General features: G+C 40.7%; 1 protein-coding gene across 6 annotated transcripts in view; it reads left to right on the top strand.

Moving 5' to 3' along the window:
• The first annotated feature begins 7,486 nt into the window (after positions 1-7,486).
• The window catches only part of LOC103697441 (Lipase/lipooxygenase, PLAT/LH2 family protein), a 43,565-nt gene continuing 34,396 nt past the window's right edge, over positions 7,487-16,655 (top strand). For 2 of the 6 annotated variants that reach the window (XM_088714520.2, XM_088714525.2), the window contains exon 1: positions 7,487-7,625. The gene's annotated coding sequence lies outside the window, so the exon portion shown is untranslated. Of the gene's footprint in view, positions 7,871-16,655 lie in introns of all 6 variants that reach the window. The other 4 variants (XM_088714521.2, XM_088714523.2, XM_026801241.4 and 1 more) reach the window with 4 other exon arrangements.

Raw genomic sequence — 16,655 nt, 5'->3', positions numbered from 1 at the left:
CTTTTCATTGAGACACGCAGGTCTCTAATACATAAATTTAAGATGCACGCAGGCATCTGAAAATTAAAATTACATGCATCACAGAACATCGCAGAATATTTCAGCACATTCAAAGGGTCCATCCATGATCATCACCATACGCATCACATGTATAAAAAATTATTTTTAGATCTGCAATTTAATTGATTATTCCATCTCATGACTTGCTGATCATGCTAGATTTGACTCTAAATATTTGTAATCACATTATTAATGCATTAGAATCATTAATCTAAGCATCTATTAATTAGTATGCAGAAAAAACAGCAAGCTGAAAATTCTGCATACTTAATTTTCAGCAAGCATAATCCCTTAAATTTTAGATCTAAAATGCCTTGAAAAATTTAATTCTAATCTTAATCTACATAACCATGGCTCTGATACCACTGTTAGCATCCCACATATGCCATGAAAATTCGAAATAATTTTCAGATTGCAGCGGAAAAACTATGCGGGATCTGTTCATCGCATGAACATATTTTAAAACCATTCGTTTATAGATAGATTAGAATTAAATTATTTTAAACTATTTTAAAATCATTAAGAAGATCAGATCTTCACCTTGTGTGGGTAGATGGTCTCCGCAAATCTGATTCACGTGGATTTGTAGAAGGTTCGATGGAAGCCGCACACGCGTCCGGCCTCTACGGGTATCCACACGAGGTAATGATTCGATCGAAGCCTACGTATCTCCCCGGGGTGCTAGCTCCCTTGCAGAGATGGCTATGGATAGCTGAAGTCCTCTCCTTTGAATCAACCTTTTATTGGCTTGAGAGGAGGAAGAAGAAGGAAGTGCCAAGGAAGAAGAAATAAAGGCTCTCTGCAGCCTTTTTCTTTTCCTTGCGCTAGAACCAAAAGAAGAAAGGGAAGGAGATTACATCACACTTGATTTCTTCCCTTGTTGCTTGCGGATGGAAGGAGGAATGGGAGAGGAGGTTTTCTGCCGTGAAAGCCAAGGAAAAACCATCAAAATGCTGGCCGAAATCCCCTTCCCTTTTAATTAGTTAAGAGATAAGGATGAGTTCCTATTTTTTAGGAACTCATCTTTATCTCTTCTTTTTGGCTAACAAGGAGGGGCGTGCGCCCCTCCTCTTTCTCCCACGCACACCCCAAAGGGAGGGGCGTGGGCCCCTCCCTCAAGTTCATTTAAATCTGCTATTTAAATAAATTAAAGGGGGTTTTAATTTGGGTCCATTGCATGAGTCCAATCCTAGTCAAAATAGGATTTTTATGAACCCATTTCAATTTCTTCCAATTCCTAATCCAATTAGAATTTAATTGAGCCATGACTCTATTGAACTCTTCAATCCTAATCCAATTAGGAGTCATGAAATTAATTAGATTAAATTTAAAATTAATTAGGACTTAAGAAAATCCTAATCTAATCAGGACTTGTTCAATTTTCAGCCCTAAGACAATTTGGACTTTAGAAATCCTATTCCAAATAGGATTCTAATTTAATTTAAAATCCTAATCCAATTAGGACTCCATAATTCCCACTCCAAGTAGGACTCATGATCAAGTCCAATTAATTAAATCCAATTAATTAAATTAAATTGCAATCCGATTGCAATTATTCCTTCTTCTAGCCACTAACTCTTAGCGGGTTTTCATTTATCAATCTAATTGATTATTTGTGATTCCTAATCACATTCAACCATCGGATCGGTCATTACCTCTAATGTGTATGACCCCATAGGTTCCATTCTGACTGGTAGTGAGATATATTGTGATCTCTATCACAATATCATTGAAAACTTCTTTCAATGGGTTGAAACAATTTCAACTCAACTCATCAGGGTTTATCGACCATCAAGATGATCCCTGTGAGTCTCACCATCCACCAGTGACACCTAGCAGTATGTAGTGGCCACCCAGCAGAATAGAATGATGAACCTCTAGGTGCAGTTATCGTATGATACAGTCCTTCTATCGTGGATCCCTACAGACCGGAGGTCATGGATAACTCGTCAAACCCCGTCGTCTGTCATATGTCTAGATTTATTTGACTTGAGTTCGATAGTGAAAAACTCTTTTTCCACTTTATATTTCTGCCCTGGCCAAGGTCTTAGAACTCAGTCTAACAAATCACATAGGATCACTCCTCTTCTATCAAGGTCGATAGATTCCATGTAAGTGCATACCCTACTCCTACAGTGAACTTACTGCAGCCAATCTATACTACAAGGACCCATATGGCTAGAGACCATGTATACGTGTAGTCAAACTACAATAACCTCACTGTGAGTAGCCGAAGCACCGCAGGTCAAAGGACCAGTCATACTACTGCAACATCAAGCAAGTCACTGACGAGTGGATAGACATCCAAGTGACTTCTTGTCTTGGTCACGCTCAGTATCCTTGTTCTCTAACAAGCACCTGCACTATCACTTCAGTGTCCCTACACTGTGGACTCGAGTCTCGTCCATTCAGAAGAAAAGTGATCTGTGCACTGATCGGATCGATCACCGTCCTCGTGATGATCCATTGATCAGGAGCATTTAGAAATTAATCACCAATGATACATGGCTCAAATTCTCAACTCTTGAGAATATGTATCATCTTATTAATTTCTTGGACGATTCATAGACACATAAACAATATGAATGAAAAAGATGCCTATTTATTATTCAATAATAATAAAGTCAAGTACAAATTTATGTCCTAGAATTAATAATGTGTCCGCCAGATTGGCTTCTAGGGCATACATCTAACACTTAGGCCTTTTTGTAATTGACCTTTTTTGTATTCAATCTGACCTCAAGGTCGGTATCTTTTGTACTCGGCCTTCGGCCTTTTAACATCAATAAAATGCACTTTTTCTTGGCACTTTGTTCTAAAATTTTGGCAAGTGTTTGAGCTCGTCTTACTTTGCGTCTTGTGTTGGATTTTTACGCTTGGCATTTACTTCTAACTTGGACTAAGAATAGTCTTGCAAAATCGATGAAGAGCTCACTACTTCTGAGCTCGTCCACTAGCGCACTTTAAGCATCGAGGTCGGACATCAGTTCTGCTTTGGGCCTTTAAGCTTGGGACCTTGTTTAACTTTCGCACTGTAGTTTGGTAGGGTCTCTTTTTGGTAGAAAATCGTCATGCCTTTTGACCTTGTAGATCCTTTTAGGCTTTAACTTGGGCGCACGGACTGAGGTCGAGGCGCCCTTAAGTTTTTTTTGAGGTCGAGGGGGCCCTTTTTGGCTCACGGTTGACACTGTAGGGCGCCTTGAGCTCGGCTCCAGGAACATCATTGTAGATACCATCGTCATTGATACCTGTGGTCGAGGGAGCCCTTGGGCTCGCGGTAGACACTGCAGGGCACCCCGAGCTCGGCTCCAGAAGCATCATTGTAGATACCATTGTCGTTGATACCTGCAGTCGAGAGAGCCCTTGGGCTCGTGGTCGACACTTCAGGACGCCCCGAGCTCGGCTCTAGGGGCGTCATTGTAGCTTTCATCATTGTAGATACTTGCAATCGAGGGAGCCCTTCGGCTCGCGGTCGACACTTCAGGGCGCCTCAAGCCCAGCTCAAGGGGCGTCATTGTAGCTTTCATCATTGCAGACTTGCGGTCGAGGGAGTCCTTGGGCTTGCGGTAGACACTGTAGGGCGCCCCGAGCCCGGCTTAAGGGGCGTCATTGTGGCTTTCATCATTGTAGATACTTGCGGTCGAGGGAGCCTTTGGGCTTGCTGTCGACACTGCAGGGCGCCTCGAGCCTGGCTCAAGGGGCATCATTGTAGTTTTCATCGTTGTAAATACCTGCGGTCGAGAGAGCCCTTGGGCTCGCGGTCGACAATGCTAGGCGCCCCAAGCCTGGCTCAAGAGGCGTCATTGTAGCTTTCATTGTTGTAGATACCTGTAGTCGAGGGAGCTCCTGGACTCGTGGTCGACACTGCAGGGCGCCCCGAGCTCGGCTCAAAGGGCGTCAAGGGAGCCCTTGGGCTCGCCGTCGACACTGCAGGGCGCCCCAAGCCCGGCTCAAGGGGCGTCATTGTAGCTTTGGTGGCTCGCACAGGTTCCTTCTGGGTTGGCAAGGGCGAGGCTTACGCTATTGCCCCCCGAAGTTGAGGAGCCATCAAAATGTAAGATCCGAGGCCTTCCAGAAGCCTCTCCTTTTTTTGGGTTGAGCTCGGCTTGGGGCGATTTGGTAGTGGTGATGTTCCCTTTCGTGGATTCTCGTGCCTTGCTTGGCCGGGGAATTGCATTGCGAGCGCTCTTATGAACTCACGCCCGTGAGGAGGGGGCACAGGCTAGGCTTCTGCCTGTTGCAGGCCTTAAACAATCGCAGTGAGTGTCTGGACCTGCTGGAGAAGCAGACTGTACTGCTTTAGCAGGACCTAAGAAACTTGGTCTGCCGGTGCCGCAAGTGGTGGGCTTTAAACCGAGTTGTCGGAGGTTGGTACCCGGCGGCTCGGTGGACTAGAAGCTCATCGACTCCTCAACCCCATGATCACGAGTCAGGCCCTTCCTCTAGCACCAAATGTTGTGGTTGGAATTCAGCCTGAGGATGACCACGCCGGAAAGGAGCTAAAGAGATGCCCACCGAGATGGAGAAAGAGGGCTGCCTCCGGTGCTCTAGGGTGCCTCTGAGATGGCGCCGGCCGGAAAGGAGCATGATGAGCGACCTCCCTGCGCTCCGTGATACCTGCATAGAGCCTTGGTCGGGGTTTCTGACAAAGGCCCTTTGATGGCTAAGTTAGCCGGGCCTTTTTTATGTGGAGAGGAGAGCTGTCTGAGTGCCTCTCATGGACTCTTATAGCTCAAACTAGCTTGTAGAAGCTTAGAATGCCTGTAAAAGCTTGTGAAGCTTGTAAAAGCTTGTGAAGCTTGTAAAAACTTATCGAGGGCCATTCCCTATCCCTTTTTATAGGGTGAGGATGACGGTTGTTACCTAAAATCTCGGGCTGAGATGTGATCAGCTAGCCAATAGCTAGAGATGGCGTGTCGGCGGGTTCGATAGGATATGACCCTTGGCAGACGTGGTAGGGTATGACCCTTGCCAGATGTGACAGGGGGTGGCCCTTGGTTAACGCATCATGGCGTGGCCCGATACGGCTATTGGCGAGGTCGGGCAGGCTTGGAGGCCGCAACATGTGCTTGGCGAGGTCGGCTCGAGCCTCTAGCTGAGGTCGGCTCTAGCCTCTGGCGAGCTGAGGTCGGCTCTAGCCTCTGGTGGGGCCGGCTCTGGTCTCTAGCTGAGGTCGGCTCTGGCCTCTGGTGGAGGTCGGCTCTGCTCTTTGGCCGAGGTCGGCTCTAGGCTCTGGCTGAGGTCTGCTTGTGGTCGAGGGAGCATTTGGGCTCATTGTCTACACTGCAGGGTGCCCCGGAGCTTGGACCAGGACACCATTATACTTCTTCGGCCTACTCGGCCGGAATTGGGTGAGTCCATATCAGAATAGGATGATCCATTTTGCCTCCCATCAGATATAATGTAAACAGGAACATTGCTAAGCCAAGCATTGTTAAGGATGATAATACTATTACCATTCCCAATCTGCTAATGGAAGGCATACTACACAACTGAAGTTGCTACCAATTTTTTTTTCCAAATTTTGGAAGTTTTCCTCCCACAATGGTAGTTATCCCACGATCCTTGGAAGCCACGTTTGGATGAAACAACCTTAACCCACAAGGAACCGTAGTTAAGCACAAGGTTTGCAATAGACGGCCAGAGAGGCAACATTAACATCTAGTCCAATTGATGGAAACAGGAGATCATAATATTCTTTAAGATAGCAGCATTACACACTTCTATTAATAGAAGATCGTCTGAAAACAACGGATGAGAGATTTGAGGACCATCCCTACCCATTACGAAGGTTCTACAGTCACCTCTCTCCACATCCCCCGGTAAAGTCTTAGTCAACATATCAAAGCAGAGCACAAATAAGAAGAGTGAAAGAGGACAGATCTACTGAAGTTGTAGAGTAGATTAAACCATGTTGGTGGAGAGTCATTAACAAGGCTTAGGGTGAAAACTACAAGCACTTACCTATTGAATAAATCTACCATGGAATCCAAAGTGCTTAAGAATTGCAACTAGGTAGGACTACTTCATTCTATCATAAGTCCTCTTCATATCGATTTTGATCACCATTAGAGCATTAATTTTTAGGGCTATCTCCATCGAATCTAAGACTTCTTATACAATTAAGTATCCGCGGTGCAAGCCCCTTGCACCGCTGACACTATATTGAAATGGGTTGAAATAACCAGATATTTAACTACTTCAGCATCCAACCAAAACAACTCCAACAACTCAATTTCAATGAGGAAACCTAAAGCAATAAAACGATATGAATCAGACGTGTCAACATAAACAGACAGTTACTTCACTTACTATAAGCATTTACTTATTATGTTAAATATTTTTTTTCTATAATATTTTTTTTTATTTAAGTTAATCAGCTGTGTCAACTTAATCAGATGTATCAATTTTTTCTATAATTTTTTTCTATAAATGTTAAATAAATTTCTATAAATATTATTTCTATCAATGTTCAAGCAATTGTTGAATGCATTCTGTCTAAACCTTTGATATCTTTTCCATCATGCAGGTTTCTTAATCTTCATTCCATAAACTGATGTTTACAATTGTATTATCTTTTCCTTCGGAGCGCACATATCATTCTCGTTGCTCTGCCTAAAAGAAAGTACAAGTAAAAATCATGATAGTTATTTGTATTATAAGGATCTGTTATAATAGAAAATAGTGAAAAATTATATATTTTTTGTACAGTGTTGTCTAGAACGATGCTCGAAGAATTTATATCCCGTAACAGCGTGTCTACTCGAATTAAAAAAAAATAATCAGAAAATGAAAGAAAAAGAAGAAAACTCCTCCGGCCTCCCTTTTCCTTTCCCGGGCCTCCGCGCCACCTCTCCCCTCGGGTAAGGGGGAGGGACGGGGCGGTGCGAGGTATCCTTATAGGGCTCGTTTGGTTCGCAGGAAAAGGAGGGGGAAAAGTGTGGTCAACGGGAAAGTAATGAAATGCCTCTTGTTTGGTTGGAGTTTTCAAAGGAGAGAGATGGAAAAGTTGTATTCCCATGGGAATATGATTCCCACATTTCATGGGAAAGTTTTTCCCATGAGAAACATGGGAAAGTTACTTTCCCATGAGGTGGGAATCACTCCTTTTTTATTTTTTCCCAAAAAGACCCTTCAACATTAAAGAAGCATTAAAGAGGCATTAAAGAACTAATTTTTATTAGGGGCATAATAGGAATTATACATAACTTTCCTAGGAAAGTGGATGGTCAACCAAACATAAGCACTTTGGAAATTTGTCATTTTCCAATGGTTAACCAAACATGCCAAAAATACTTTTCTAGGTATTCTCTTCCTAGGAATATGATTCCTAGGAGGGAAAATCCTTCCCGCGAACCAAACGAGCCCATAAAGTTTTTCGGAGCAGGATTGCTAAGGGTTTCGGGGCATTTTGAGATTGTGATAAGTTCTCCACGTGTCAGAAGAGAGACCTCGCGACGCGTCCAGCAGCCCCGTGCCCACGGACGTGTTTTTAACGCCACAAGATTACCCAATTGCAAGGTTTCACCCGCAACGCCTCGGCAGATAGCCGAAAGAGTGGAAAGGTATGCATCCAGCCGTGTAGATATCTTTTCTTGTCCGACTGGTCTTCCTTGATTGTTGCAATAGCGTATTATTTCCAGCTTATTTTCCGTTGCTCTTGATTATTGAATCCAATATGTAAACGTTACAATACCCTCTTTCGTTCTTTCTTTCTTTCTTTCTTTCTTTTTTTTTCCTTTCTTTGTGAGAAAGATCGGAACACTTTCATATCACCCTGGATCGGGAGCTTTAGTAGCTGCAATTTAAGGCACGTTAATGCTTGATTTGTTGATGAAACGTTAAGGTGTCGTGTTTGAAGATGCTCCTCTGTCCTAGTTTTCCTCTTTCTTGCTTTTTTTTTTTTTGGAGGTTGATTTTGCTCACCTCTTTGTTCTTCATTCAATCCCTTATGAAATAAATTAATGGGAACTCCCCATCACCCCCCCTTCCCCACCTCTTCTCTCTCTCTCTCTCTCTTAAATTAATAATAATAATAATAATAACTCAAGGTTCCAAGTTAGCTTGCAATTTTGGGCATTTTTCTGGGAGTCCGTAAGATTTTGAATACAATTGTATTCTGCAGCAGAAAAAGACTTCAAAGATCACTGGTTATAGAGGGGTTATCATATGTTTAGACTAAACATTATATTTCATCGATCGTTTTATTAAATGACGATCAAGATATCTGATGATTTTTTCTAGATTACCTGCTTTGGCCATGGTCTTAAATAAATAGTCATTATTAGACGTCCATCAGGTATGCCTACCATGTTTAAATATATAGAAACCTTGTTGGGCATGTTCAAGCAGTTCATCTATGTGATAGTTCCAGGTGTATGGGGTTGTCTAAATAGATGATGCAGAAAAATGGAATGTGAGGGATCAAATTGCAGGAGCAGATGCCAAGTTTGATTGCTCGGTAAAGAGGATAGATGATGCAGAAAAATGGAATGTGAGGGATCAAATTGCAGGAGCAGATGCCAAGTTTGATTGCTCGGTAAAGAGGATAGATGATACCTTAGAGAGGATCTTGTTAAAAGTAAGATACCCTGAGAATGCAGCAATTTCAGCCAATGGAGTTCAGAATTAAGTAATCCTAAAGAGAGAGAAGCTAGCACCCAAGTTTATATGGCCCCCTCTAACATAAGGAGAATCATGAAGGTGACTCATAAAGAAGAGTTGATTGATGAAGTCATTGGGATTACCTGTTGCGATCATGTGTTACATTTACAACAATGAGTTCACATGAGAAGGATATATCATCTTGCATTCTCAAATGGTTGACCAAACACATCAACATCAAAAATTGAGATAAAGGGACAATATGATCAGCACAAGGGCTCAATGTTGTTCTTAACCATTAAATCTTGGAAATTTGGCAAGGAGTATAAAATTATTATTTCTTGATGTGATCTCGGGAAGAATCCATGTTATGGAAATGAATTGATGTAGGTTATCTTAGTGGCTAGTAATTTCCTAAAAAAGGTTCTTAGGGAGCATATGTATGTTTAAAACTCTTTAGAATAAGGAGCTTCAATATTAGATGAATGGCAAATAATTTTGATTACCAAACTCAATATTTAGTATGATTTAGTTGAAAGTGGATCCTAAGTTTTTCGGTATTAAGCATGCTGAATTTTTTTTTTTTAAACCATGGCTGAACCTGATCGGGTTGCCTACGTACCCCTTCATAAGGGGGATCAAGCCATACGTAGTTCTTTTTAAGTTTTAAAACGCAGTGAAAAAACCGAATCAAACAATTTAATTCATGCATGCTTACAAGATCAAATCTAGAAATCAGCACCTTAAGAACACATAGGATTATGCCGGAATCGTTTAAACAATTATGCTAAAACTTTCATGCATGATTAACTATCAGATTTGAAACTTAAGAACTCTATTCCGATTAATCTCCGAATATCCATCGAATGGATTCTGGAGATAACTCCGTGAGGAGCCCCAAAGGAGGGTAAAACCTCGGAGAATCAGACCTAGACCCTGACTCCAAAATAAAATATTGATGTGGGATTAATACCTTTTATGATGGAAGAAACTTATGGATCTGATCCTTGACTTCGCAGCCACGCACACGAATGACCTCTATGAGAAGTACACGCAAAGCCCTAGGTAGATCGTCTTCCGCGGGAGTGCTAGCTCGCGCAGGAACGCAGCAATGGCTGAAGCTTTCTCCTTCTAAACACTCAACCTTTGATTGTTCTTCAAGGAGATGGAGGATGGACGTGAGGAAGAAGGAGAAGAAGGGATGGAGGCCCTCAGAGAATTTTTTCAGAATTTTTTGAAACCTCTAAATATGGTATATCTTGAACCCAAGGCATGGGGGTCTTTTATAGCCAAAAGACCACCCCACGCCTCACACCTAATTTAGCCAACTAATTTGGCTGATAAAATTCCCAAAAAATTCTGGTGGTTTGGCAGCTAAGAGGAGATAAACATATCCAAATTTCGTGCATTTTGAATCCCTAAAAGATAGGAATTCATGCATCCAAAGTTCAGCTGCAGACCACCCTATTTCATGCACCATGCAATCCCTACAAATTAGGAAATTCATCTAAATCTTTCTAGAAAGATTTAAGGCGCCATTTTTATAGAAAATATAGCCCCACGCCTCCTCTCTTCTCACGCCAATTTTTGGCCAAAAATAAAGAGGATAGGCGTAGAAAATATTGGGGATAAATTAAGGTGTCATTCTTCTCCAAGAAGATAAGGATGGGTTCCTAAAATTTAGGAATTCTTCTCCTTATCCAATTCTGATTATTTAGACTCATAATCCTCATCCAATAAGGTCTTCTAATTGATTTGTATCAAGCCCAATCCAATTGGGTCAAGTTCCATCAATTGGGTCAAGCTCAATCTACTTGGGTTGAACCCAATCCAATTAGGTCAAACCCTGATGCAGCCCAAATTGAATCCTATTCAATTTGGCTCAACCTAAGCCCAATTACTCAATCAAATTGAGTTCATTAGCAATCTAATTGCTAATTAATCCTCCAATAATTCAATAATTATTTTAATGCAACTTTTGCTTAGGATAATTTGTCAATCGAATTGACCAAATTACCCCTGAATGATTCTTAATCATCAATCAGCCATTTGATCAACCTAGAAACTTCTATGCGTGTGACCTCATAGGTTCGAACCTAAGCCGGTAGTATAGGAACGTCTTCCTATACTAATCGATGTGACCATCTAGCAATGGTATTCGACGTCCGGATAGACCGAATATATACGAAGCAAATATTCTGGAATCCTGGACTATGGTTACTGTATAATTCAATCCCTTTGACTCCTAATGCCAGGATGACTTAGAGCTCACTGTCAACCCTATAATTAGTACATCCATTATGTGATTAACTTTAGATATTCCGTGACTCCTCACTGGGATAACCCTGGCCAAGGTTTTGCTAAATTAATCACAAGACATTATCTTCTGTTTCCAGGAGGCGTCAATTCCATCTCGACTCACAACTGACTACGCAAGTACTTGACTGCACCTAGTGACTTTCCGTCACTGAATTAGAAATTCAGGTAGTCCGGTACCAAAGTACAGTGAGTTGCTTGCTAGTCACAGGTTGCGATCTCAGGTCAGAGGGCCAAACTTATACCCATATCCACTCGGAACATCTCTCGACAGTAGAGCATTCCGGAATTGGTCACGTTCAGTAAAATGTACTCCTACACTTCACCTGTATGGCATACCAGTGTCTCCACACTCCTTGGTTAAGAGGACAACCAACGTATATGTCACACAACGACCTAATCTCGATAATGTTGTCGTCCTAGTAACAACATATCATTTGGTCGCGAATAAGTTTAAGGACTCAAAGATAAATCCTCCTTTATCATAACATAGTCCTAAGGACTTCATCATATAAGAGTTCATTTGAAGATGAAATGATGAATAATGCCAAATAATACTTTATTAATTTGTCAATTCATTTACAAAATTCAATCATCAATATGCTGACGATTGACATTTAGGATACAATTCCCAACAACTCCCACTTAGCCTAAAGCCAATCGGCACAGTATCTAATACCCATCTTCGACTTGTGTTCGTTGAACTCTTTGATGCCGAGGACTTTGGTAAATGGGTCAGCCAGATTTTTTTTTGTGTCAATCTTCTGAAGATCAATATCCTCTCGTTCTATAATCTCTCGAACCAGGTGATAGCATCGCAGAATATGCTTGGTCTGCTGATGTGCTTTAGGTTCCTTTGCCTGAGCTATGGCTCCAGTGTTATCACAAAATATAGGAACTGGACCATCAATGGAAGGTGCCACTCCCAGCTCGGTGATGAACTTGCGCAACCATACGGCTTCCTTGGCTGCATCAGATGCTGCGATGTATTCTGCTTCACATATAGAATTTGCCACTGTATGCTGCTTGAAACTCTTCCAGCAGATAGCCCCACCCTTAAGAGTGAAGATATATCCCGACACGCTCTTGCTATCATCTTGATCTGACTGAAAACTTGAATCGGTATATCCCTCAAGTTTTAAGTCAGAATCACCGTAGACAAGCCACTGATCATTAGTATTTCTCAAATACTTAAGGATGGTTTTTACAACCTTCCAGTGGTTGCTACCTGGATCAGACTGATATCTGCTCACTACTCCTAGTGAGTATGCCACGTCTGGTCTAGTACATGTCATGGCATACATTATAGATCCCACTGCCTAAGCATATGGAATTCTATCCATACTCTCTCTTTCTTGAGAGGTTGTCGGACAATCCCTTTTAGAGAGGTTCATTCCATGGCCCATCGGAAGATAGCCTTTCTTAGAATTAATCATACTGAACCTCTTCAGTATAGTATCAATGTATGTGGATTGGGATAATTCAAGCAATCTTCTAGATCTATCTCTATAGATCTTCATCCCTAGGATGTAAGATGCTTCTCCCAAATCCTTCATGGCAAATTGAGATGATAGCCAAACCTTTATTCCTTGTAATGCAGGAATGTCATTCCCGATTAAAAGAATGTCATCCACATACAAAACAAGAAATATGATAACTGAACTATTTGCCCATTTATAAATGCAAGGTTCCTCTTCATTCTTAATAAAGCCATATAATTTGATCACCTTATCAAATCGTATGTTCCAACTCCGTGAAGCTTGCTTTAATCCATAAATGAATTTTTGAAGTTTGCACACCTTAGACTCATCTGCGGATATAAAACCTTCAGGTTGCATCATATACACCTCCTCTTCTAAATCTCCATTTAAAAAAGCGGCTTTAACATCCATCTGTCAGATCTCATAATCTAAGTGTGCTGCTATCGCTAGCATAATCCGAATGGATTTGAGCATTGCCACAGGAGAAAACGTCTCGTCATAGTCAATACCATAACGTTGACGATATCTCTTGGCAACTAGACGGGCTTTACAGGTCTCTACCTTTCCGTCTGCGCCTCGTTTTTTTTTAAAATCCACTTACACCCTATGGGTTTAATCCCTTCGGGTGGGTCAACTAATGTCCATACATCATTGACCTTCATGGATTCCATTTCGGATTGCATGGCTCCAAGCCATGCATCAGAGTCATGCCTCTGCATAGCATCCATATAGGTGATCGGATCCTCATCATTTTCATCAAGTTCGACAGGATCCCCGTCCCGGACCAAGAAACCGTAGTATCTGTCCGGCTGACGTGGTACTCTACCTGATTGCCTTAATGGTGCATTTAAGATGGGTTCTGGATCTGATCTAATCAAATCCGACTCAATTGGTTTAGTGGATGGTGTCGGGTCTTCTACATGTTGAACTTCCCCTAAGCTCAACATTAGAGCTTTTAGTTCCTTCACTAAGAAATTCTTTCTCCAAGAAAACAGCTCTATTGCTTACGAACAACTTTTGTTCTTCAGCAAAGTAGAAGTAATATCCTTTAGTTTCTTTAGGATAACCAACAAAGAAACATCTGTCAGACTTGGGTTCAAGTTTGTCTGTTTTCAAACGTTTGACATATGCCGGACACCCCCAAACCCTAAGGTGAGAGAGCATTGGCTTACGTCCAGTCCACATCTCATGTGGTGTTTTATTTACAGACTTACTTGGAACCTTATTTAGAATGTAGCAGGCTGACTCAAGTGCATATCCCCAAAAGGATATGTGCAGACTCGCAAACTCCATCTTGGATCGAACCATGTCTAACAGAGTTCGATTTCTCCTTTCTGATACACCGTTATACTGTGGTGTACCAGGAGGAGTCCATTGGGAGAGAATCCCATTCTCTCCTAGATATTTCAAAAACTTATTGGAAAGGTATTCGCCTCCTCGATCTGATCGAAGAGTTTTAATACTTCTTCCAGTTTGTTTTTCTACTTCATTACGATACAGTTTGAACATTTCAAATGCTTCAGATTTATGTCTCATTAAATAGACATAACCATACCTTGAAAGGTCGTCTGTAAACGTAATGAAATATGAATACCCATCTCTAGCATCTGTGCTCATTGGCCCACATACATCAGAATGTACAAGGGTCAATAAATCACTGGCTCGTTCATCTTTTCCGGTAAAAAGTGATTTGGTCATCTTACCAAGAAGACATGACTCACAGGTTGTCAATGATTCACAATCATTAACATTGAGGATTCCCTCTTTACTTAACCTGTTCATCCTGTTCTTGTTAATATGACCTAGCCTATGATGCCAAAGGTAGACATCCGTGACATTATCTATTCTAGGACGCTTACTTGACGTGTACATTACATTAACAGGTTGTGATAACAAGTAGATGCCATTGCTCAATTGTCCATTCATTACAATAACACCATTCATAATGATATCACAAGAACATTTCTTTATTGAAATTTCATAACCGTTCATGGCCAAAAGGCCTACGGAAATTACATTCAATAAGAATGTAGGACAATAGCGACAATCACTCAAGACAACTACATGAGAATTGAAAACAAGTTTGAGATTTTCTAAAGCTAGAACTGGAACAGATCTTCCATCTCCAACATTCAGGAATCTCTCGCTGTTTTCAAATCTCTCATTGACCTGAAGTCCTTGCAACGAATTGCATATATTAAACGGACTTCCAATATCTAATACCCAGGTCGAATTATCACATATAGAGAAATTACAAGGTGTTATCATATAAATACCTTGATCAGCAACTGATTGACCTTTTCTCTTGCTTAGCCTGTTCGGGTCAAGTGAGGTAAGGTACTGAGGACAATTCCTCTTCCAATGCCCCTGCTTCTTACAATAGAAGCATTCTGCCCGACTTTGGTCATCCTTAATCCTTTTGGTCTGACTATGCTGAGTTTTCAGCTTTCTATACCAATTATTGAAGCTGGGACCAGTCAACTTGTCATTATCCAATAATGAGCGAAGTGACAAACTTGTGGCCATTTCTACATAAAAGAAAATTTGGTTATTAGTATATGAATTGACTAAACACAGTAGACTTGGACTTTAGTCTAAAGATACTCCCACTATTTTATACAAATTGGTAGCCTCTACCTCCAATTCGAAAGATTACTCCTAATTCTTTAGTGGGCACTAGAACCCAATAGATCGCATATAGGCCCGAGTGTGGCTCGGTTAACCCATATGCACCTATTGGTAGGTTCTAAACCAGTTGCTTCACCAAGCAACTTCTAGTGATAATTTTGCCCTAGGTTCTTCGGCAGGCGTGTGGCGCCTCCACCGAATACCCTAGTTAGGTCCAACCATTAAATGATAGGGTTAAGTCTAATCAACTAATAGACGACCAAGCCCGAGTGTGGCTCGGCTCACCTGACCGCCTATTGAAGGTACACTTAACTCATCATATATTGAATGACAACTCCAATGCTTGATAAGTACCAGGTGTGTCGCGCCTCCAATAATTATCAAAACATTGGACCCATTATCACCCAACTTAATGGGAGGCTATGACCTAGTTATCCCCATAACCATTTCATTTTAAGGACCTAATAATTTTAGATGATTTCTTAATTAGGATAGATAAGAAGATCCGGTTAGTCTAATTTCTCCCACTGACTTCACCAAATCAGATTAGACTCAAACCGGTTAAGGAGGCACCTAAATCAGTCAAACTGATTTTCCTTATAGGCATGGGCTAACTCGAATCATTAAGTGATCCAATCAAAATATGATTGACCATGTCGGCCAGGTAAGTGAGATCGGTGGAAGGGATATGCCATTAACTCGACAAAGACGAATCAGTGCGAGTAGCTCCCAATTAAAAACCACCGGTCAAAACTGCCAAACTTACCTTAGACACTGACTGGTTAATCAATTTCGATTTGATTACTCAAATGACTCGGGCTACACCTCTGAGCCTAAATCAAGTTCCATCTTGGTCTAATCAAAGACATGGACTTGATCCATCTACAACTATTGTAAATTGACCTAGAATTTTCTTGACCTAATCTAATTACTACTTAATTAGATTTGATCAATTAATTCTATTTGTCCATGTATGATTCTAACCTTAGGTCTAACCCAATACTAGAAACTTGATTCAAGCTAACCCATATGCCCAAATAATTATGCAATGTCAATTAATTGAGTTACAATTCTATTTCATAACACTTAATTCTCAATTAAGTTTAGACTTATGAAAGTTTTGATCATTGCATATTTCTTTTTAATTACATATTAATTACAATCTTTCAGTTCTTAAAACATATTTTCAGATCTGAGTTTTTGTAATTAATCACATGTAATCAGATTTAATTCATGTTTAAGTCATTATATTTAATGTTCATGCATCACATATACATAACAACATGAATTAATACAAACAACATACATCTTATGTATTTGTTTTTTCACTTTTATTTTCAGATCTGATTTGTTCATTAAAATCAGAGATCATATGAATCATAAATTTTATTTAGATCTAATCCAAACAATATTATGATTTCAGATTTATTTATGATACAAATCTTAACACAAATATGCATCATATGCATTCAAAATTTCAGGTCTAGTTAATCATGCATAATCAGCAATTAAATCAATCATAAAAAAAATACTTTAGATCTAATCTAAGCATGCTCATGATTTCAG

The sequence above is a fragment of the Phoenix dactylifera genome, chromosome 18 (genome assembly GCF_051530095.1).
Source record: "Phoenix dactylifera cultivar Ajwa chromosome 18, Ajwa_hap1_PhDact_Kaust_v1.1, whole genome shotgun sequence".
Classification (NCBI taxonomy): domain Eukaryota; kingdom Viridiplantae; phylum Streptophyta; class Magnoliopsida; order Arecales; family Arecaceae; genus Phoenix; species Phoenix dactylifera.
The sequence above is the reverse complement of the archived record's forward strand: the minus strand, read 5'-3'. Positions and strand labels throughout refer to the sequence as shown.